The sequence below is a fragment of the Lissotriton helveticus genome, chromosome 1_1, assembly GCF_964261635.1.
Source record: "Lissotriton helveticus chromosome 1_1, aLisHel1.1, whole genome shotgun sequence".
In the NCBI taxonomy this organism is placed as follows: Eukaryota; Metazoa; Chordata; class Amphibia; order Caudata; family Salamandridae; genus Lissotriton; species Lissotriton helveticus.
The window spans coordinates 1,165,144,777-1,165,166,976 of NC_136057.1; positions in this window are offsets into that span (position 1 = coordinate 1,165,144,777).

Below are 22,200 nucleotides of genomic sequence, written 5' to 3' on the forward strand. Positions count from 1 at the left end.
ATCATATATTTGGAAAATAAAATTCTGAATTTTGAAAAATCACAAATCGATTCTTCATTATTAAGACTCATCGAAGTATGAAAATGGAAAACTAAATGTCTATGAAAAAATCGACAAATGTGTGAAGAAACCACGTAGGTTTCATGTTAAAGGAGCGCGTCCTTTGTTATCCTACGACCACTAATCCTATAACTATTTCAAGGCACTGAAAGGTACAGTGTAACAAGGATAGCGCCACCAAGAACCAATTTATCGATTTAGTTAAAAACTTAAGGAGAGCACGGAGATCACAACATTTAAATAACAATGTGTTCATATTTTGTTATACATTTTTTTCATTCTTTAATTCATTGTGTCTTATATATAAATTGTTACTGGGACCCCCCCATTCCTTACTGATTTGTCAGTGAAAATATTAGTGATTGCCGCTTTGGTGATTGCTAGCTGGCTTTGGACTTTGGAAGCTTCTTCCACCGTGCTGGCCTTGCTTTTGGTTTTTCTCAGTTCTTCTTATGTCCGCCTAAGATTCTCCTGTAGGCCCTGCATAGTCTCTCTTTTTGATTTGTTTACTCTCACTGAGTACTGCATTGTCTCCCCCGTATCCCGGCTTTCATGGCATCGCAGACTATATCTATTGCAGCACTACCAGAATAGTCAGCAAAAATCCACTCCCTCATATGGGCACAGTATTTAACATCAACTAGAAGGGTCTTTTCAAAGGTCCAGGATATGGGTTCTACTTTGGCGGGTACTGTATTCAATGAGCAGATTAAAGGGTTGTGATCTGAAAATATCCGAGGCAGCTTCTCGGTTTGGCATTGATTTTTAAGTGAGTTTGACATAAATATATCATCTATTCCTGCATGAGAAGAGTGTGGGTTAGAGAAAAAAGTGTACCCTGCATCGTTAGGATTGGATACCTGCCAACCATCTACTAAACCATGTGTTAGACATATGTTTTTCAGAGACTTGAATACTTTCGGTTTGCAGCCTTTGTATACCCACTCAACTTTCAATGACCAAACAGTTGGAAGATTAATGTTGAAATCTTCACAAACCACTAACGGTAAAGGCCAGTGTACCAGCTCGTTAGAAATGTCATCAAGAACTGCCGGGTCATCACTGTTACTCCCATAAACTGTGCATAAGGTAAGCTTCAGACCCTTGTCATATTGGCATTCCGTGATAGCCCACCTGTCAAATTTATCCACTTTAGACCTAATAAAAACATACCTACTGCCCTTAGCAGGAATCGCAACCCCCCGAACCCGCGCCCCCTGTGATCTTGCACAAACCAGCCTATACCCAAGTGAGTTTAAGATTTGGCATTGAGACCCCTCTATGTGGGTTTCTTGGAGGCACAGAATATCTGCCCAACAAGCTTGTAATCCTATTGAAACTGTTTGTCTTTTTTTAATGTCATTTAGCCCGCAGATGTTTAAGGATAATATTTTTAATGCCCCCATTTGTTACTTTGGTTTTGCCTGTACAAGCTTATGATACCTGCTGCAGTTTCTTTCTTTAGTTTAAACAACCCGTCTAACCTCTCCCCACCCCACACCCCCCCCTGGCTCCCCCACGCTCCTCCAGTCTTGAAGGTTACCTGTCCTGTGCTGGGGCAGGGGTTTGACGCATGTCATTCACTCCCCATGAGCCCGCTGAGCTACCCCCGTGAAGCACTCTAAACCCCCCCCACATATGCAAATTATTGTGTATGTATACCCCAAAAAATGGAATAAGAGGAGGCAATAAGAAAACTCCAAGATAAACTTAAGGAAAGGAGAAAAAGAAAACATACATATATAAAGCCAACCCTATGGAACTAATGCATCTGCTTGATTAATCGCTATAGCCCCCTTGAGGTTTGCAATATAGTAAAGTACATCCATTATTTATGACCTGTAATTTCCTCTAAGTGAGTTTTAGCCTGAATTTCTGAAACAAAACTTCAAATTGTCCCTTGAAAGATGATTTTAAGCCTGGGTGGATTTAGCAGGAACACTGTTGCCCCAATTTTCTGGAAGGGTCAAACAGCTGCTGGAGTCTCTACCTGCACTCTATTGTGGCATGTGCGAAGTCTGGTCTGGAAAAGAAGTTTACACCCTCAAAAGAACACTTGTTTGTGGGTCTGACAAGATCATATAGGGCTTGACGAAGCAGAAAGTTGCAAAAAAAATAGCAGCATGGCCCGTGGGTGCTGTAATGAAACCGGGGCCCGCTTGTTGGGAAATAACGGAAACCTATGAGCTCTCTGGACTTCTTTGTCCCAGTCCCAATCGTGCAGTTCTGGAAAAGCCCCCTTGAGGAAAGTAACCATAAATTTCCTTGGATCATCCTTTTCAATCCCGTCTGGAAACCCCAGAAAGCGAAGGTTGTTACGCCTCTGCCGGTTCTCTTGCTCCTCGGCCTTCCACATCAGAACTTTAACAATGCCCTGATGTTCATCATTCTGGGTTTTAAGCAAGGTAACATCTGTTTCCATTTTGTTCAGTTTTTATTTTTCCACAGAAGCCATACAGTCAACAATTTGGGCACGTGTCTTTCCTACTTTGAGGACTGCTCCTTGTAGTTTCTTTGCGGCCAGACGTGATCTCCGGCTGTCTGCTTTAGCCTCTGCTTGGAAGCTCTTGATAGATTGAAGGATGTCTGTTAGAGCAGGCTCATTATTCTGGACACATTCCTTATTCACCCCCGGGCTGGCTGTGATTGTTTGGATTCCACCAGACGTTGGAGCAGGATTAGAAAATACAGAAAGTGAGGTATCTTTATAATCCCATTTTAGGTCTGCATTATCTTCTTTATCTGCGGTGTCACAGTCTTTCCCGCGATGTCCTATATTTCCTTTTTTTGTGCAGTTTTTTAGAAAAATGTTTATGTTTTACCGGGTCGGTATTTGAGCTGCTGTACCATTTGGCCTCTTCCTCCCCACTCGATACAGAAATACTTATGTCGGACAGCTCGGATTCCTCAGTGAGGGAGTAGAATTTGTCCTGACAATCAGGCGTAAGCTAGTAGCTTAAGCATTGGGGGTAACCTCTCGGGTTCTTCCAAAGTGGCCGCGCTGTGGATTGCCTTGTTTGAATCAGTGCTAGGATTGACATAGAGCGGCGACAGACTCCCATCAGGGTGTGTGGAAGGTGCTGCACTCACTGTCGGTGTGACACTATCCGAGGTTTGTGAATCATTCAGTGCTTCTTCTGAAGTTGGTTGTCTGTTCCAGCTGAGCCCATGCGGCCCTGGCCTAGGCTCACTTGCCCCAGAAATCACTCCTTTAGCAGCAGCCGTAGTTATAGAGCCATTCGTGATGGAACCAAAGATTGTTGTAATTAATGGCTGCAAATTGCCTAATTCTTTTGTTAGGCGCGAGTAGCCCTTTTTCATAATTGTAGATTTTACCGCTTCGGTTTCGTTGGATTTTCCATCTGGGCATTCCGGTCTTTCCCCTTTCTCTCCCCCGCCTTTGGCCTTACATCCCTGCACCTCGCCTTTCTTCTGCAGGGTATTGTTACCGCTGCACTCCCCTGCAGGGGTACAGATGAAGCATTGAATTTCCCTCCACATGTCCCCTTCCCTGTCATGCTTACTTGTATACCCCAACCGCTGGCGTTAAATCAACCCAGAGAGGAGCTGAGCAGAACCAGAGTTCTACTGCGGCTGATATCCAGCAGGGTCCGTCGGTTTCTTCGGAATCGGGAGCGTGAGCTTCTTGCAGCGTCTCCGTGGCCTGGATGAGGCAGAGAAGCAGATGGAGCGGCGCGCAGCATACCTTGCGGCCCTTACAATCGGAAAACGTCCGTAAGTGTTCAAAATGTATATATGTCATTCATAATGCGACTCCATTCGATTTCTCATATCCAAATGTCATTTCTGTCTCAGAAGGAATCAGCCCACAGGGGGATGCTCAGCGGAGCGACTCATTGGTGATGTCAGTCGAATGCCATCTTCCTTCCCAAAACCTATCCTTCACTATGATGCGTGATCCACCAAACTGACCTAGGCACATTGCAAAAACAGACCCTTCTTTTTACAATGTGCCCAGCTGTAGATTTTGTACTCTAGCTCTCCTGGCCCCTTGGGAAACCTAGAAAAGCTATAAATCTTTGAAAATCAGGCACCCAGGGGAATTCAGGATGGGGTGACTTGTATGGCTCTCACCAGGTTCTGTTTCCCAGAATCCCTTGCAAACTTTGTCAAAAAACAAATTTTCCTCACATTTTTGTGGTGGAAAGTTCTGGAATCTGCATGGATCCACCCCGCATTTCCCAAAGTCTTACAAGAAAAATGGTACCTCACCTGTGTGGGTAGGCCTTGAGCGCCTGCGACAGGAAACTGCCAAAAATGCAAAGTGGACACACCACATTTTCACAGTGAAAACTGTCCTTTTTTGAGCAAAGTGCCTAGCTGTAGAATTTGAACTCTAACTGTGCCGGCACCTACGCAAAACTAGCAAACCTATACATTTCTGAAAACTAGACACCCAGGGTAATCCAGGATGGGGTGACTTGTCTGGCTCTCACCAGGTTCTGTTGCCCAGAATCCCTTGCAAACCTCAAACTTTGTGAAAAAAACACATTTTCCTCACATTTTTGTGGTGAAAAGTTTTGGAATCTGCGTGGATCCACAAAATTCTACCGTCCCCACATTCCCCAAAGTCTTCCGTGAAAAATGGTACCTCACCTCTGTGGGTAGGCCTCGTGCCCGCAACAGAAAATGGCAAAAACCGCAATGTGGACACACCACATTTTCACAGCAAAAACAGACCACTTTTTTGCAAAGTGACTAGTTGTAGATTTTGAACCTTAGCCCTGCCGGCACCTAGGAAAACCTAGCAGACCTATACATTTTTGAAAACTAGACACCCCAGAGAATCATCCAGAATGGGGTAACTTGTCTGGCTCTCCCCAGGTTCTGTTACCCAGAATCCCTAGCATACCTCAAATGTTACAAAAAAAAAATCACATTTTCCTCATATTTCCGTGGTGGAAGGTTCTGGTATCTGCGTGGATCCACAAAATTCCACCCACCCGGCATTCCCCAAACTCTTCAGAAAAAAATGTTACTTCACTATTGTGGGTAGGCCTAGTCCCCGCGACAGGAAACAGCCGAAAACCCAACGCGACACATCATATTTTCACAGTGAAACGGACCTTTATTTTGCAAAGTGCCTAGCTGTTGATTTTAAACCCAAGCTTTGCCGGCACTTAGGGAAACCTAGCAAACCTACACATTTTTGAAAAATTGACTCAGAGGGGAATCCAGGATGGGGTGTCTCGTCTGGCTCTCACCAGGTTCTGTTACACAGAATCTCTTGCAAACCTCAAACTTAAAAAAAAAACACATTTTCCTCACATTTCTGTGGTGGAAAGTTCTGGAATATGCGTGGATCCACAAAATTCCACTCTGCCCCCTTTCCCCAAAGTCTTCAGCGAAAAATGGTACAAGATCTGTGTGGGCAGGCCTAGTGCCCTTGACAGGAAATGGCCAAAACCGCAATGTGGGCACTCCACATTTTCACAGTAAAAAGTGAACTTTTTTTGCAAAGCGCCTAGCTGTAGATTTTGAACCCTAGCTCCTCCGGCACCTAGGGAAACCTAGAAGACCTATACATTTTTTAAACTACACACCCCGGGGAATCATCCAGAATGGGGTAACTTCTCTGGCTCTCCTCAGGTTCTGTTACCCTGAATTCCTTGAATACCTCTAATTTTGCAAAAAAAATGCACATTTTCCTCACATTTCCATGGTGGAAAGTACTGGTATCTGCATGGATCCACAAAATTCTACCTACCCGGCATTCCCCAAACTCTTCCTGGAAAAATGGTACCTCACTGGGCAGGAAATGGCCCAAAATGCAACGTGGACACACCACATTTTCACAGTGAAAACGAACCATTCTTTTTGCAAAGTTCTTAGCTGTAGATTTTGAATCTTAGCTCTGCGGCTCCTAGGGAAACCTAGCAAACCTATACATGTTTGAAAACTAGACACCCTGGGTAATCGAGGATGGGGTGACTTGTCTGGTTCTCACGAGGTTCTGTTACCCAGAATACCCTGCAAACCTTACACGTTGTAAAAAATAAACATTTTTTGCTCACATTTCTGTGATGGAAAGTTCTGGAATCTGCGTGGATCCACAACATTCCTCCCTCCCCACATTCCCCAAAGTCTTGCAAGAAAAATGGTACCTTACCTGTGTGGGTAGGCGTAGTGCCCGCAACAGGAAATGGCCAAAACCGCAATGTGGACACACCACATTTTCATAGTAAAAATTGACCCTTTTTTTTCAGAGTGCCTAGATGTAGATTTTGAACCCTAGATCTGCCGACACCTAGGGAAACCTAGCATACCTATACATTTTTTTAACCGGACACCCCGGTGAATCATCCAGAATGGGGTGACTTGTCCGGCTCTCCCCAGGTTCTGTTAACCAGGGTCCCTTGCAAACCTTTAACTTTGCAAAAGAAACAAACACATTTTCCTCACGTTTCCGTGGTGGAAAGTTCTGGTATCTGCGTGGATGCACAAAATTCCACCCACCCGGCATTCCCCAAACGCTTACAAGAAAAATGGTACCTCACTTGTGTGGGTGGGCCTAGTGCCACCTGCAGGAAACGACCCAAATTGCAACATGGACACACCACATTTTCACAGTGAAAACTGACCCTTTTTTATGTAATAAAGTGCCCTGCTGTGGTTTTTTAACCCTAGCTCTGGCGTCACCTAGGGAAACCTAGCAAACCTATTCATTTTTTTAAATTAGACACCCAGGGGAATCCAGGATGGGATGCCTTGTCTGGTTCTCACCAGGTTCATTTACCCAGAATCCCTTGCAAACTTCAGACTTTGTATAAAAAAAACATTTTCCTCACATTTCTGTGGTGGAAAGTTCTGGAATCTGTGTAGATCCACAAAATTCCATGCTCCCCACATTCCCCAAAGTGTTCTGAGAAAAATAGTATTTCTCTTGTGTGGATAGACCTAGTGCCTGCGACAGGAAACAGCCAAGAACCCAACGTGGCACACCATGTTTTCAGAAGTGAAAACGGAGCCGTTTTTTGCAAAGTGCCTAGCTGCTGATTTTAAACCCTAGCTTTGCCTGCACCTAGGGAAACATAGCAAACCTTTACATTTTTGAAAAATAGACTCCCATGGGAATATAGGATGGGGTGTCTTGTCTGTCTCTCTCCAGGTTCTGTTACACAGAATCTCTTGCAAACCTGAAACTTTCTTTAAAAAAACACGTTACCTCAAATTTCTGTGGTGGAAAGTCCTGGAATGTGCGTCGATCCACACTTTTCCTGCCACCCAGTGTTTTCCCAGGTCTCCTGATAAAAATGTTACCTCACACGTGTGGGTGGGTCAAGTACCCGTGACCGGTAAGAGCCCAAAACATATTGTGGAGGCATCAAAACTACCTATCAGAAAACAACCTGGTTTTGCATGGGGGGGTCACCTGGGTTTTTGGCCCCGGACTCGGCGGTCATCTTGGGAAACCTACCAAACCCACCCGTTTCTGAAGACTAGACACCGGGGGAGTCCAGCGGGGTATGGCTTGCATGGGGCCCCCAACATTTTCCTACCCAGAATTTCCTGCAAACCTCAAATTTAGCTGAAAAAATCTAATTTTTCTCACATTTCTGTGTGGGAAAGTTCTGGCTCCACAAATGTCCTACAACCCAGCATTCCCCCAGGTCTCCCTATTAAAATGGTACCTCACTCCCGTGTGCGGGTCAAGTACCTGCGACAGGCAAGGACCCAAAACTTATTGCGGAGACACAATAATCACCCCATAAAGGGAGAGTGACCCTTGCCCAAGGGGCCACTCCCCAACAACACAAACACAATCCCTGGTGTCTAATGGGTTCTGCCTCCCTTGGGGATAGATGGGCTTGAAAACTAGTAGCGCTCCTCGAGGGAGTGCTGCAGGTCGATGGGGCAGGGGAGGGGCAGGGTGGTGGGTAGTAATCTGCGGCATACGGCCGACTAGAGTTGAGTAAATAGATACAATGAATTACATTGAGCCCTGCATCGCCGATTTGGCGTTGCAGCACGAGCAATGTAATTTGTTTTATTTATTTTTTTACTCCGCTCCGGCCGGTCGTATGCTAGAGTTTACTACCCCCAACCTGCCCCTCTCTCACCCCGCCTCACCGCCCTGCAGCACTCCCTCGAGGAGCCCCTACTGCTGAAATCAAATAGCCGATCTGCCTCCAAGGGCAGCAGAAACAGCAAACATATTCACACCCATACAGTGGAGTGACCCAAGCCCAAGGGGCTGCTCCCTACAACACTAAAATAATACCTGTTGTCCAATGGGTTCTTCCCCCCTTGGGGCAGCTTGAAGGGCGGCCCACGGGGAAGCAGCATCGCTTCCACTGTGGGTGGGTGCTAGGATGGCTGGGAGCCATCCGACTCCCACAATAAGTCAGACGGCTCCCAGCCGTCCGATGCACGCACAGGGTTAAAATGACCACAGGTGGCTGGTTGATCATTTGTCCCACCACATATTTGGGGTGGCACAGGATCTTTGAACAGGGGAAGAAAAGTCCGCAAGATGTGGGCACAGTGGGATTGTTTGCAGTAGGGCACACAGAAAATACTCCAAAGGAAGGCAGGATTACCCCTCAGAACGTTTACCCCAGTGTTTAGGGAGGGGCCAGGGGTCACATCCACCCGCTTGCTCATTCCAGATATAAATGTGGCACCCAAAGTACCCATGTAAGAACTTTTTCGGGATTTGTGGAAGAACAGAAGAGGAGAGAACCTGCTTTCTGTGACCTGAGAGGAGCTGAGAAGACTGGAAGTACTCTCCCTCTTGTACACAGGTAAAAGAAGTGGACTCTAAGGGCCATACTAAGCATGGGCGTAAAATCCGTTCCGCTCGCGGATTTTGCGGATTTTCGGTAAAGTCGCAATCCGCGAACTTGCCGAAAATTCGTAAAATCCGTGCGAAGCGGATTTTTTGCTTGGTCGCACTTGCCAACTAGAATACTATACAATTTCGCAGGAGTAAACACTTGCGAACACGTAGATGCGGCGGGCTTGCGAGATTGCAAAATTTGCAATTTCGCACAAGAAATCCACCAGCAGGCAGCATAAACCTTGAAAATTATTATTTTTATCAGAATAACTCCTCAGGTTGACATTTGCCTGCACTTTTTCTTTGGAAGGAGTCCATTTTGGGGCGTGGGGGTGGGAGGAAGGAAGTGCCCCACAGTCTCCAACTTCCTGTTCCTGTCCACCAGGCTCCTCCCAGTGCTTTCTTCATGTGCTGGTCACTTTGATTTGGACTTGACCTGGAAGGATTACTTTTTGTGGATGCTGCTGGATATTTGGATTTTTGCAAAAATGAAAGCACTCAGCAGGTGCAAAAGTTCAATCTTATCATTAGTAACCATTCCCTGTAGTGCTTCCTGAGGGGCCCCTTCAGAGGTCATTTGCCTACTTGCAACTATTCTATGACCCTGCTCTGACCCTCACAGCAGGCTCAGAGAATAGCTACAAGTATACAACAAAAGTCCTGTTAAAAAAATTACACTGCAACAGAAAGCAATTACAGACCAAACTGAAAGCACTCAGCAGGTGCAAAAGTTCAATCTTATCATTAGTAACCTTTCCCTGTAGTGCTTCCTGAGGGGCCCCTTCAGAGTTCAGTTGCCTACTTGCAACTATAGGCCACAAAGGTCCTGTGAAAAAAAAGTGCACTGCAACAGAAAGCAAATTACAGATAAGGAAGCAGGTGCCAGCCAGACTGGAAGTTTAAATTCAGTGACACATTAATCAACTCCAAATTAATTCATGTCAGTTGAAGCAGGACAGGTGTGCTTGCTTTTTTTCACCCCCATAATCTACAGTGATAAACCAACCAGAGGGTGGCAGTGATGTACCTGAGGGTGGCATGGGTGTACCAGAGGGTGGCAGTGGTGAAACAGAGGGTGCTGTGAACCTGTGATGATGAACCAGATGTAGAAACAACATAGTCGCGGCCGTTGCGAGCCGACAAGTAAGTTCGCAATTGCGAACTGGTACAGAACCCTCGCGAACTGGCAGAAATCCTTGCGAACACAAAAAAAAAAAAATCCGCAAATTCGTGAGAGTTTGCGGATTTTGCAGATTGCGACTCTGTAAATACGCAAGTTCGCGGATTGCCAATTCGCAAAATCTTCCCATGCTAAGGCCATACCTCTGACCTTCTTTCTAGATAGAAGGACACAGCACCCTACATGAGACATATTCTGCAACTACCCTGCTGACCAGTTCCAACTGGATCTGCTCTGGATCCTTCCACTGGCCTCTGCTGGAGTGAGTTTTGACTCCATTGAGCTGTTTGAAATGTCATCGGCCCTTGGCTGGTGTCAAACTGTACCTTTCCTCAGTTTCCTGAAAGCTGGGACTGAAAGCCGAAATGATGAATGTCGTTGCTGCTGGACTGAAGATGCGATTTGATCCAAATCCGAGCTTTTCTGCACTAACAAATCTGATTCAGTAGGACCTCATGGACAAGGTATCTGACCTAGTGAGGTTCAACAGGGTTGTGCACAAAAGCTTCCATTTTACATGTTCCTAACTTGACATCTTTTTACACAAGTGACTTTTTGCCTGCTTTGCAGGTACGTGATAATGTACTCGAAAAGTGTTCTGCTTGCAAGCACATTTCATAGTGAGCATTTTATCACACCACTGTACATTATGTTGAAGGATAAAGTACACTGCCCATTCTGCCCATACATATTGTTGTTGTCCATTTGAAGACATCTCTGACTTGAAAATGCAAACAATGAAGAGCTAAGGATCTCAGGCACTAGGAATGAGACCAGTTTTTAAGCTATTAACTGCTTCTGACATTTAGTTAATCAAAGGAGCACTTCCATGCTTTAGTCGTGATGTTTGCCTGTGGCTCATTTCCAACCCAGCTATCTTCTGTCCCCATCCAGCAAAGCACAGAGGCCTGTTCCACACCCGCCTCGCTTCCCTATACATCACTCATACAGGTTATTGGGAAGTTAAGCTGCTCCTGGAGATCGGGCAGAATTCACTTCTTTTTACCCTCTCTAGCGTAAAGTTAGGCTAGGTAGGGTTTTCAATATGATATATATTCATATATGCATATAATCATTGCAACATTATGATGGCCGAATTATTCATTCATGGATAGGAAAATGTTGGGGGATCCATTGAAGCCATACCTGGCTGTACTCCCCCAAGTGTCTAGTGTTTTCAGAAATGTGTGGGTTTGATAGTTTCCCAAGATGGCCATCCAGCCCGGTGCCAAAACCCTAGATCTTGAGAAATATTCTCATCAGATATGTTTCCCAAGTTATTCCACTGAGGGGAAGTTGCCCAGGACTCAGGCGTCAATACATTATTGATTGGGTAATCCAGAGCACCACAGAATACAGGTAATTGTGATCTGATAGTCTCGTAGATCAAATTTTCATCTTTTTAAAATATTTGTATCAAATACTTTGTTCTTACATGATTCACACAATTCGTTGACACGCAGGTCAGTAGATCAAATTCACAGCCGACACGTGTTTTGTCGTATTAAACAACTTTTTCAAGGCTGTCAAAAAACCAATTAAAATTCAAAGCATTAAAAACTGGTGGAAACCGTGCATAAAAAAAGATTTCCTACATTTCAAAATGAGGAATTAAAGAGTACACCCTGCGTTCCCTATATATGACTAAAAAAAGTGATGAACACCACACAATGAAACGACACAAGTTTCCGCACAATTCCTACCAATTAGAATGATCAGCGTCCTAGGCCATCTCCAATCTTTAGATCACAGTACATAGGGAATTCTGTCCTTGGAGCTCAAAGGACCAAGTGGGCTGTGACATAGTCACCCGCATGTATATAGTTGTATCCAAGACTAAAACAAAAAAGAGGATCCCCTTAAGTAATCATTGAACCTAATAATGATGTGTGTCTGTTTTGCCACGATTTTTAAGTTTAGAATGCTTTATTGAGATAGTAAACCATGTAAAACATCAATACAAAGTCATGTAGTGAGAGGATATGAGTAAAGACAAAGCATGATATGAAAAACAATACCAAAACAGTACCCTCGTGAATAAAAACTGTACCAAGAGTGAATGCATTTTTAAAAGGTTTTGAGGAAAAAAGAAAAGATAAAGGGGGAAAGAGAGAAGAAGATAGAAAAAGAAGAGAGGAAGAGAAGAAAGAGGACAAAAGAGAAGAAGAGTCCGGAAAGTAATGCAGAAGAAAATAATTTTCAAAAAGATTAGGGACATGGTGAAAACATTTTAGTATACGTGAAGCGAAATCAGTTCTGCACTCTGGAGAGAAAGGTAGTTATTGCAACCATAATACATCTATTTTACTCAACAAAGCAGTAGAAGTAGCAGAAGCTCGGTCTAATCTGTGGTGGTGCCACAACAAATTCCACCAGGCTTGGTACGAAATTTTTGAGGTGTCCTTCCAATTAGTGGTAATGATCTGAAGCGAGATCGCTTAAAATAAGTTAATAAAATTACCAGTATTACTGTGAGTTTCCCAGACAGGGGAAAGCTGCTCAGAAAAAACATGTGTAATATGGAAGAGGACATTAGATGATAAAATATCATTTCATTTCAACCAGATATGTGACCAAAAGGATTTAACCAAAGGGCAATGAAAAAACATGTGAAGAAAGTCCCCATTTTCATCAGGACATGACTAACATTTGGGAGAATCCTATCAATTTAAATTTGTAGAGGTCACTAGGAGTAAAAAATAATCTGTTGTAAAAATAGTATAGGGTCTTTGTGGTGCTGGCAGAACGAGAAATAGTATGATTTTTGATGAGAGGGAATCCCAGGTATGGAGAGGGAGGTCAATGGCTAAGTCTTTTCTCGTTAGAGTTTCAAACTAGATTAGGTTCTAATCATGTGGGGATGAGATAGTATCTTATAATTGATGGCAGCTTTAAATCGGGTGGAAAAATCGATAGAAAGAGGGGATGATTGATCAGGTGTAACAATAAGGCTTTCCTGAAAGTAGAAGCGAGTAAGAGCATCTTTAAGTAGGAGATAGTGAGAAGCGTGTAGAGAGAAGATACCATAGAAGATTTGGAGCTCAGAAAATTGCATAAAGGACCCATCCTTCATCAAATGTTGAGGGGTGATAATGCCTTTTTCAATACAGTCCTTCCAAAATAAAGCACGAATATTGATCTTAAAATGTTTATTATACCAGATCAGGATGCATAGAGAGCGATCAGCCGAGGGAAGTTTAAAGCCACACAAGGAGAGAGTGAGAGCCCTGGAATGAATAAAAGCAGGAGAGGAAAGACGTTTCGGGGGCAAAGTAATACGGGTAGCTGAAAGAAACGAAAAAGGAGAGTATTGGGCCTGTTCTAAGGAACTCCATGCTGTACATGGCGGAACAGTGGAATCAGACAGAAAAGTCCAAATTTGTTTCAGGGTGAATGCCGAAAGATATCGTCTGTGATTGGGAAAATTAACTCCACCCATTCCCTTAGAAAGTTGAAGATGAGCCAGTGAAATCTTGGGCCTACGATTATTCCAAAGAAACTTGGTCAAGGAACTATTAATCATACAAAAAAAAGTATTAGGGAGAGAAACAGGGAGCATGGAAAGATAAAAAATAATGATTGGGAGAAGCATCATCTTAATTGTGGCTAAACTACCCCACCAAGAAAGGAAAAGTAGAGACCAACCATCAATGAGAGCAGAGAGTTTCCTAAGAATATCAGCATGATTAATTATACTGGTCTCTTTGATGGTGTTGGAGTGAAGGACACCAAGACATTTAATATGTGAAGAATTCCAATTAAAACCCGAATCAAGGAACATAGAGGGGAGACAAAATGTGTTTAAAGGCAGGATTTCAGATTTGTCAATGTTCAATTTATAACCGGAAACAATGGAGTAATCATGTAAGAGGGAAAAGAAGGCTGGCAAGGAAACGGATGGATTAGAAATGAATAACAAAGTATTGTCTGCATATGCAGTAAATTTGATATCAAGATCATTAAATTAAAATCCTGTGTAATGTGGTGAATGTCTAATAGTTTCTAGGAAGGGTTCAAGGGCAAGAATGAAAAGACGGGGAGAGAGGACAGCCCTGTCTAGTCCCCCTGAGAAGAGGGAAGTATCCAGATTGACAGCCATTTACTCAGACGGAAGTAGTGGGTGCAGAATATAAAAGTTTAATATATTTAATTATAGGGGGACTGAAACCATGCCATCTTAAAGCACCAAATATAAAATCCCAGTTAACCCAGTTGAATGCTTTTTCAGCATCCAAGGTGATAGCAGCAACAGAAGAGTCAAGCTTCAAGGCTAAGTGTATAATGTTAAGAAAAGTACCTGAGTTATCTGTGATAGAACGTCCCTTAACAAAGCCGGATTGGTATATGTTGATCAGATTGGGAACAACTTTATTCATTCGAAGGGTGAGGAGTTGAGCATACATTTTACAGTCAGTATTTATGAAGGAACTGGGCCTATAACTCATGCACAGCGAGGGATCCTTGTCTTTCTTGGGTATTAAACAAAGCATCGCTTGAGTGAAGGAGCCTTGCGATGAACCAGTGAGCAGAAATTAGTTAATCAGTGACATGAGGTGGGGAACCAGGAATGCTTTGAAATGCAAAAAGAAGCGAACAGTAAAGCCATCTGGTCCTGGTGTTTCATCTTTGGGCATAAGAGCAATGGCCTCCATAAGTTCTCTCTCAGAAATAGGGATATTCAGAGATGAAAGATCGAGAGAAATATCAGGGGGTTTGGGAATATTTTGAAAAAAGGAGTCAATGAGTTCTGGAGAAGAATGGGTTTCGATAGTGTAAATAGGAGAATAATAATCGGTGAAGCATTCAAGTATCTTGGCATCTGAAAGATGACGAGTCCCAGAGTTATCCTTAATGACTACAATTTTAGATTTTTGTTTCTTAATTTTAAGATAATTTGCTAGGGATCTTCCTGCTATATTACGTCCACCATACATTTTTGCATTAAATTTGAGAAGAATATTACAAGCAGAGTCCCAAGATAGCGTATTATATTGCATTTTTGCTTTAATGAGAACGGGTAGTGTGTCAGGGCAATTGGTAGTGAAGTACCTATGTTCTAAGGTATTGATTTGTTTTAGTAGTAATGTTGAGTGTGAGAGGGCTTTCTTTTTTTTCCGCGATACAAAATCTATAATGAAGCCCCTTGCAGATGCTTTGAAGGCATCCCAGGCAAGATGAAATTGAGAGACGGAGGAAAGGTTATGAAGAAAAAATGGTTGGGCAAATGAGGTGAACTGTTCAGAGAATTGAGAGTCCAAAAGAAGGGAGTTATTAAAGCGCCACCACTGAGGTGTGGGAAAAGAAGAGGGATAGTCCATGTCTAGAACAACGGGGCATGGTCGAAATAAGGATGGAACCAATTTCAATCGTATTCATGAATTGTAAGGTAGGCTGTGTGAGAAAGATGTAGTCAATGCGTGAATGGAACTCGTGGACAGTTGAGAAAAAGGAAATGTTTTAAAACCTCAGGGCGAGAGGTTCGCCAAGCATCTATCAATCCCTTTGTTGTAATGGCTTTAAGGAATCCTTTTTGCATCGTATTTGGAACGTATCTGTTTGGAATTTCCGATCAAGAAAAGGATCCATAAATTGATTACAATCCTGGCCCACAATCAAATTCTCAGCAGAGTGTGAGGAAAGGAGGGTGGAAAATTCACTCCAAAAAGATAGATCAATACTATTTGGACAATAAACATTACAAAAAGAAACTTGATTGTTATTAACTTTGACATTTAGATATAACCATCTACCATTTGTATCAGAAAACTAATTTTGTAAGAGAACAGTCAAGGGTTTGTGAAATAAAATTATCACACCGTTCTTGTTATTAACAGATGGAGAGCAAAAATTTCATCCACCCAATGTTTGCGTAACAAAGGTAAATCCTGTAACTTAAGGTGTGATTCTTCCAACATCACTACATGACAATTCAATTTGGCAAGGTGAGATAATACTCATTGTTTCTTAACAGGAGTATGCATGCCTTTAACATTTCATGAAATGATACGAAGACCTTTCATGAATAAGAGGTATAGAAAGATAGGTAGCAGGAAAGTACATTAAAGTGAGAGACAAAAATAAGAAAAAGTGAATTAAAATTCAGCAGGGAGATAAAAGATTTGTGCAAAAAAACTAAAAGGTATGCATAAAGAAAAGCAGGAGTGAACCGGTAAGTTGTAAATAGAAAAATAGAGCAAGGAGGAAGGAGAGTAAAATGTTTGACTGAAAAGAACCAAAGTAAGAGGCAGAGGGAAGAATAGAGATAAAGCATTAAATAAAAATATATAAGTTTTAAGATGAGAGTAGCGTGAGTGGACCCAGAAGTGAAGAAGAAGAAGAGGAAAGAAAGCTAAGAAGGAAAGAAAGGAACAGAAAGAAGAGAACAATACTCCTCCAGAAGAGATAGCAAAAAGAAGATGACGAAAAGCCCAAAGGCTTTAGCCATTAAAAACATCGGAAAATAGGACATTAATGTGTGAGGGGGGGCGGCAAGGAGCAAGACAGCCACGCAGAAGAAGAACACCGAGAAGGAAAAGATTGCCAAACAAGGCCAAATATGAATATGGAATGAAATCTAAAAAACAAGGAGGTAAACAAATGAGACAAAATAGAGGGAACTTACCAGAGAATAGAGAAAAATCTAGCAGGGTGGGATATACGATACATACACAAGGGCAACATGGGTAGGGAACATCATCAGCAACACTGGAAAAGATAGACCTGACAGGAACATGAGAGAAAATAAACAAGGAAATATTAAACGTTTGTATAGAACAAACTAAACACCCAACAAAACAAATCAGAAAAACAGTAACAAAACAAATAGGGTTTGATCAATACCATAAGTTCTCCTTTGTGAGCGTAAATACACTTTCGGAGGTCGGCTGGATCTTCAAAACTCAAAGTTTTGTCTTTGCAGGTAACTTTAAAGTAGCAGGGATGAATTAGGCCATAACGGGCATTCATGGATCTTAAGGTGGGTCTAAGGTTGAGGAATTCCTTCCGCCGGTTAGGAGTTGACTTGGAGACATCTTGACTGAAGAAGATTCTGTGACCAGACCATAGCATCTGCTTATGTTGCTTAGCAGCATTGAGAATCGCCATGAGATCTGAGTATAAAAGGAAATAGGCAATTATACCTCTTGGTTTTGAAGACAACGATACACTCTGTGGTCCCAATCGGTGAGCTCTTTGAATATTGAAGTCCATGGATTTAGGAAGACCAGCGATCTGAAGGACTTGGGTTTTCAAGAAGGTAATCATGTCCGAGCCTTCGGAACCTTCCAGAATGCCATAAATGTGCAGCTTGTTGTGCCTGTTACGATTTTCCAAGTCTTCTGTCATATTTTTGAGTTGGTTGACTTCCTTAGTGAGACCTTCAACTCTGGCCATAATATCCTTAGCATCACTGACTTTTTGCTCAACATCTGAAAGCCTTGGATCAAGACCAGACCATTTTTCCTCAATCCTTTGAAGAGTGGCAGAAGTATCAGTCATAAATGGCAGAATATAGCGCAGTTCCTCCATAATATCTTCCAGGAAGCGGTGACTTTGAGGGGGAGGGCGGGTCTTTTTAAATGTGTTTGCCAATGCCAGCGGTTGAGTCCTTGCACCCTCCAGAAGAGGTCCCCTGGGATTTATGCGAGCGATCCTTAGTGGTGTAATAGTTGAAGTACTATAGTTGAGGTACAGCTGTAAGAAATAAAGAGGAAAGAGCAAAAACAGCACTGATGTGAAGGGTGGCAGTACCAAAAATTAAGGTCGCAGCAGATTATGAATAACGAAAAGTAGCAGGGGGCCAAACAAATACCTTAGTAGAAAGCATTCCAGGATTGTCAATAGAGGCAGTCATTCAAAAAGTAATGTAGAAACAGCAATATCACTACAGCCATATGAGCAGGACTGAAGTTTACTTGCTAACCTCCAATTTTCCACAACATGACCTGAGGCGAATGAATCTTAGCAAGATACAGGAAAAGGCGACCAAAAACATCCCTCCCGTAACCAGAAAGAGCAGAAATCAGGCTGCGTTGAGGAAAGAAATAGGCTTTAAAGTCAGGCAACAAGATAGTGGCATCTCGCAATGCGCAGGGAAAACAATTCCAAAAATGGCGGCCGCAATGAGGAGAAAGTGTTGGAGCAAATAAAAAGTTACCCAGACCGTACCACGGTCTGAAAAGTTGCCAAAGTAGCCTCAGTTGGTTCTGATGCAGAAATCCGTTGTCGCGGCAAACAAGTGCTGCTCCAAATCAGTCCCTTCTGATCGAGCAGAGCTCGATGTTGCGGAGCTCCTCAGGTGGTTGCAATCTTGCGCCGCGGCTGACGTGCACCTCCGTTTTGCCATGTTTATATGGCAAAGTATAGTTTATTTCTTTCATAAAAATGTTCCCTCATGCTATTCATAAAGTGAGTGTACTAACAAACAATCCTATATCCATAGATTTCCACTCCTGAAAATGCAGAGTAGAAAAACATATTATCGACACAAAGCACGCCTATCCTGGTTGTGCACATCGGTATTCTGCACTTGTATAATTCCACCAAATCCAAACCATAACTAAAAACTGTCATACCATACCTCTACTTTAGAGAGTGTAATAAGAAGTGCATTCAGCCAGATCTCTTGGAGTAGCTTAACTCCCCAATCAATCAGTATGAGTGATATACCAGGAAGTCAGCCTAGTGTGGAATAGGCCTCTGTCCTGTGAAGGATGGTGACTGAAGTCATTAGGGCTGGAAATCAGCCATAAATAAACTTCCAGGATAATCCATGGAGGTGCTCTTCAGATGAGGTAAAAATCAGAAACAGTTTATATAATAAAAATCGCCCTCATTCACACAGTATCTGAGATCCCTAGCTATTCAGTGTTTGTAAATCTGACTCAGAGCTGTCTCCAAAAGGACAACAACAATATGCAGGAGAAGCATGCCCTGTGTACTTTATCCTTGAACATAATGTACAGTGTTGTGATAAAATGCTCATGAAATAATGAGCTTTCAAGCAGAACACTTTCTGAGTACGTTATCTTATAGGGGCAAAGCAGGCAAAAAGTCACTTGTCTAAAAAGATGTCAATTTTAAACGTGAACATGTAAAATGGAAGCATTTGTGCACAGGCCCTGTCAAACCTCACTAAAGTGGAGACCTCTTTGGCTACAGCCTTCAACCTTGCCCCACTAGATGCATCTGAGCTCCAAAAAACTAAAGGCCGTATTAACAAAGGTATTCTTACACTTCTGTGTATGTTTTTATTTACTTGGAATCAATTCACAAAACTGCATTTTAATCGTACGTGTATGAATGAGGATACATTCAGTCAGGGGGTCAGAGTAAATTATTCCATCCCATTGCGGAGGGACCGTTTATAAATGACAATCAAGCAGGCAGTAATTTAGAATACTTTGGTTGTTTGCCAATACATTTGGATGTTTGCAGCACTGCATCAAATAATTTTCTTGCTTGATATTCAAAAATAGATCCCCAAAGAAGATTTTCTTTTTAAAAATAAGTAAAGCAATGCTCTCCTTATCATGGGAGTCATGTCCCATGACGGGGAGGCATAATTTTCATGTTATTGTCCCTCACCACCAGGGTTTGACTGGCGATGATGGACAGTAAAAAAATTTGTATATGGCTGCAAATTGGATTGGGTGCCATTTCTCAGAGAGTCCTTACTCTGTCAGGCTGTCAGGGAGGTTTGGCAGTGGCAGTGATGGAGTAGTCACCTCCATAGCCAAACCTACAATCCGCCACCATTTAAATCATCGGGCAGAAGAACCATTATGGTGGTGGCAAGGATAGTCTGTTACCGTTGCAACCGAGTATCCTTAATGCAAACAGCATGCTTCATTGTGGTTAGCCTTAATTTTAACCAAGGTACCAGTCAAGTGCAACCAGTTGATCACATTTGGCACTAATTGAATATTTAAACTTTAAAAAGTCATGGCTCTAGTTTTTGTTAATTAATCGTTTTGGTGTCATTTTATTTACTAAAATAATCTCTATTTTTTTCTGGGTTTTTCTCTTGAGTTGTATTTTAACTTTATTACTGTTTTGGTAATGTACATATACTTTTCACATTGCCTCATAGTCAACCCTGTCTGCTCTGTGTCATAGCTACAAGGTGGCTGAGCTCAGGTTAATTCAGTTACTGAAGTAGTTCACTCTGACAAGGTTTGTGGTCATTACTTGAGGTGGGGTCTCGCCACTCAACTAATACCTCAATGTCTTAGAATGTGCTTCCCAGGAGCCTGCTCCCCCAACCACCTTACACGACCATTCATCCCAGAGGCTCGGAGCAGGAAATTACAGGTAGCTGGGGCTTATAGCGGAACAAAAGTGTATAGAGGGAGGATGGTAAGTCCGGTTCAAGGAAAGCCTATGCCCCTAATGCAAATAATAGACACAAATTATCCGCGCTGGCTGAAGCGCAAGTGCAGGGACAATTAGCAAGGCTTATTTCTTCAGAGAAGGAAAGGGCCTGGTCTTGTCACTGACCAGAAAAAAAACAGGGTGAGAGAGGGCCACAGTTGCCTTATATGGTGGTTCTAAGGCAAATGAACACACGTGAGGTTAGAGTACAGAGAGAAAAAATATATTTTAATGATCTAGGTTAAGCAATGCTATCTTTAGGTCAAGCAACCCTCGTTTCATTAGGAGTGTAGACAGACAATTAGGCAATCTCATTTTGACTACCGAAGCCAAGCAAATACAAGGATTGCTGCGGGGGCAAAGCAGCATTGATTGGTGTTGGAAAAAATGTGCAATACTTGTTCTTAGGTCTGACTTAACAGCACAGTTGCCTGTAAGATCCATTGTTACCAATACTTTAAATCAAACATAATTTGGGTTTTGCTCCTCCTAGAGGAGTGTTACTCTCTCATACTTCTATTGACCGCCTGATGTGGCATTCTGCCTTCAAGAAATTGCTCACGTTGGAATGCATGAGGGACTATTTTGTATCTCAAAAGTACTCTCATTCATCACAATGACACATTTAATTCTTTATCTTCTAAATGCATACTACATAGAGCACTATCCTTTTTTTTGTTTTTCTATTCCCAGCATTGGAACATCTTACATGTCTGGTTTTAATGTGCTAAGCATGCAAGACATGCATACAGCGTTTGTGAATGCCTATGTTTATTCAAATTAGCATTTTTAAGTCGGACCATTGTTTTTCCAATGTTTGTTTACATAGTGCTTCATGTCACACTTCTGTCATTTACAAGCGCTGTGAATAGCATATGAAATGAAATGAAATGAAATTAAATGAAATGAAAGAAATCTTATAATGCGCAACTAAGCCCGAAAGCATCAAGGCGCCTAACAATAAAACCATCAAATAAGTATAAAGCAACTACGGGTACGCCCTAGCAAAAAAGCCAAGTTTTCAAGGCCTTTCGAAACAGCAGAGCGGAGGGCCTCGATTTAATTTCACCAGGGAGAATGTTCCATACCTTGGGAGCAATTGTGGAAAAGGCCCTACCACCCCACTTGTTCCTGTGGAAGCGAGGTACCACAAGCAGATTCTTTGAGGAGGAGCGGAGATCTCTCCCCGGTACGTATGGTAGAAGCAGATTCTTAACGCCCCCCGCACCTTTACTAGAGAAAGCGTTGTAGGTGAGGCAGAGGATTTTGAAAGTAATCCTTGATTCAATTGGAAGCCAGTGTAGGGCCTTCCTGGCTGCTGTTGCTGACGCTGACCTGGTGGCGTCCAGAACAAATTTGGCTGCCGCGTTTTGTGCGGTCTGAAGACGCTGTAGCAAGTTCTTATTCATGCCAATATATAGTGCATTACAGTAGTCAAGTCGCGAAGCGACAAGAGCTACCACCACTTGCTTCCGCGCCGGAGGGGACAGATAGTGTTTTATTTTTCTGAGTATTTTAATATTGCCCCAACAGGTCACAACCGTTCTGTTTACCTGCAAGGACATGGAGAGAGCGGGGTCAATCAACACTCCCAGGTTCCGCGTCGACTCCGTAGGCATAGTACAGGCTCCCAGAGAGGGCGGCCACCAATCAGGCGACCAGATGTTCTCGTTAGGGCCAAACACCAAGATCTCCGTCTTCTCGCCGTTCAGTTTAAGTGAGTTGTGAATCATCCACAAGGAAACTGCTTCCATGCAGCTCCTGAAACTGAACGGCGACAAGTTCCCCA